General features: G+C 55.2%; 1 long non-coding RNA gene across 1 annotated transcript; it reads left to right on the forward strand.

Moving 5' to 3' along the window:
* The first annotated feature begins 229 nt into the window (after positions 1-229).
* On the forward strand, positions 230-528 carry LOC117192061. Its single transcript, XR_004474183.1, has 2 exons — positions 230-270; positions 340-528. It is a non-coding gene; the product is annotated as an uncharacterized LOC117192061 (long non-coding RNA).
* Positions 529-2,825: the final 2,297 nt, after the last annotated feature.

Raw genomic sequence — 2,825 nt, forward strand, 5'->3', positions numbered from 1 at the left:
AGGGCAACTCCTATGCGCCACCGGCCGGACTCTTTTGACAGGTGTCTCCCTTACACAGTGGCTCGGACCCGAGGATCATCCGACTCCTCGCCCGGTAGTCCACGCATGAGCGGCACCCGTCGTTCCGGCCCGACGCTCGTAGTTGCCCCGTGAGTCCGCGTTGAGGCGTGAGCCTGGCCCCTGGGTTTTTCCTGGTCATCCGCTGTCTGAGATTACACTCCCCGACCCTGGATTCGTCTCCCAGCTTTGGGTGACGCGTTTCCTGTTCAGGTTTGCTGAACTTTTCCTCTTCTCGTTTTATTTTCCTTTCTTTTTACAAATTTTCGCTTTTTTTTTTAGATTTCTCTAACCACAGTCTTCCTGTTCGCCTTTTTTTTTTAATCTAAGTGCACAAGTCCATCACCCTGCGTGCTGACGAGTCTCGTGCGTGTCCTGCGCGGCACCCGTCCCCAGTGTCCTGCGTGGCACTCTACCGCTCCTGGTCCTGCGTGACCCTTTAGGGCGACCTATTACAGCCATTCTCCTTCACCCCTGTGTCTCCCGCTCCTCGGGCTGGGGTTTCAGATCTCGTATGTGTGCCGTTCTCTTCTTCCTGTCGCCCTCCTTTCTTAGGTTGCAGATAACCGGGGATATAAAGTCCTCTATCTGGTATGGCCCATCGTACCGTGGTGCCAGCTTCGCGGCGAATCCCTCCGCTGCATTGGAAAGGTGGTGCTGTTTGGCCCACACGACCTCTACCACTTTGGGCCTCCACGGTCTTCTTCTCAGGTTGTAATGCCTGGCCTGATCCTGGGCTGCCCTTTCCAAGTTGCGTCGAACCAACTGAAACAGCTCCTTTAATTTCTTCGCATTTTCATCCGGCGTCTCTGTGCCTTGTCCCGTGCCTACCGTCTCCTCGTCATATAGGGCCTTTGGCAGCCGGGGTTCCCTTCCTTGCACCACGAACGCCGGTGAATATCCCGTTGTATCCGACACTCCCGAATTCATGGCCAACATCAGCTTCGGCCATTTTTCATTCCAACACCTTTGATCACCCTCGGTGAACTGAGCTATCATGGTCTTTACCGTTCTGTTCGTTCGCTCCGTCGGATTCTCTTGCGGCGTGTATGGCGCCGTAAACTGGTGGCGAACTCCTAGCTGCTCCAGGAATCTTGTAAATGCCCTGTTTGCAAACTGCTCCCCATTTTCCTTAATGAAGACTTTGGGCGTGCCAAAACGGGCTATTATGCGCTCTCGACAGGCCTTTATTAGTGCCTCTGCTGTGGCCTTCCTCAGCGGCACCAACTCGGTCCACTTGGAGAATCGATCCACCAGCACCAACAGCATCGAGTTCCCATGTTTCGACCTCGGCAAAGGACCCACAAAGTCCGCGCATACCGTTGCCCATGGTTCTTCCGGCACCTGTGTCAACATTTCTCCTGCCGCTTGTAGCTGACTTGGCTTAAAGCGAAGACATAGTTCGCACTTCCGCACGTAGGCCCTCACGTCCCAGTACATCCCTGGCCAGTAATATCTTGCCGCCACCCGTGCCGCGGTTCTCCTTCCGCCGGCGTGGCCTGCTTCCGGGCTTTCGTGGCTTTCCTTTAAAACCCTTTCTCGGGCATATTTCGGCACACATAACTTCCACGAGGCGACTTCTTCGCTCCCTGCCCGGTGAGGAATGTGCCGGTACAAGTTTCCCCCCTTCTCCACATAGTCGGGGTACTTCGGGGATTCTTTTCTGATCTTTTCTACCATGCCCTCTAACCACTTGCAGGGCGGCTCGCCTACTGGTTGTGTTCCCTCCTCATTTCTTATCCTACGGCCTCGCTCCTCCACCGGTTGTCGGGAGAGTGCGTCGGCTACCACGTTGAGCTGTCCTTTCCTGTACGCGACTTCAAAGTCGTACTGCTGTAGCTCTAATGCCCATCTCGCCACTCTTCCCGACGGACTTTCTATGCTATTTAGCCATTTCAGAGCCATGTGGTCCGTGACCACCTTGAAGCGATATCCTTCCAAGTATGGCCTCAACCGGCGGATGGCCCATACAATGGCCAGACATTCTTTCTCGGTCGCCGAATAGTTCCTTTCGGGTCCATTTAGCGTCCTGCTAGCATATGATATTACCCGTTCGCCCCTTTCCGTCTCCTGCGTGAGAATCGCACCCAGCCCGTAATCACTGGCGTCTGTCTGCAGAACGAACTTCTTCGAGAAGTCGGGGCACGCCAGCACGGGGTCCGCCACTAGTCGTCTTTTCACCTCCTCGAACGCTTCTTGCCGTTCTTGTGTCCAGACCCATTCCGTCTTCTTCTTGAGGAGCCCGGACAGGGGCTGCACGAGGGTGGCGAAGTCGGGCACGAACCTCCGGTACCATGAGGCCACTCCCAAGTACTGTCTCAGCTCCTTGACATTTGTCGGCGGTTTGAATTCGGCTATGGCTGCGACTTTCTCGGGGTCTGTACATATCCCCTCGCCGGTCACCTTGTGGCCTAGATACCGCAGCTCTTTCCTAAAGAACTAGCACTTGTCTGCGTTCAGCCGCAGGTTAGCCAAGCGCAGCCGTCGAAACACCTCTTTCAGGTTTCTTCGGTGTTCTTCCTCTGTTCGCCCGATGACCACTATGTCATCCTGGTACGCGAACGCGTGCGGCATCATTTCTGGCCCAATCAATTGGTCTAACGCCCGTTGAAAGGTGGCCGACGCGGAGTGTAACCCAAACGGCATCACCTTCCATTGGTATAGCCCCTTTCCGGGCACCGTGAACGCCGTGATCGGCCGGCTTCTCTCGGCCAGGGGGATCTGCCAATATCCATCCTTCAGATCTAGGCTACTTATGAATTTCACTT

This window comes from Drosophila miranda, assembly GCF_003369915.1.
Source record: "Drosophila miranda strain MSH22 chromosome Y unlocalized genomic scaffold, D.miranda_PacBio2.1 Contig_Y1_pilon, whole genome shotgun sequence".
Taxonomy (NCBI): domain Eukaryota; kingdom Metazoa; phylum Arthropoda; class Insecta; order Diptera; family Drosophilidae; genus Drosophila; species Drosophila miranda.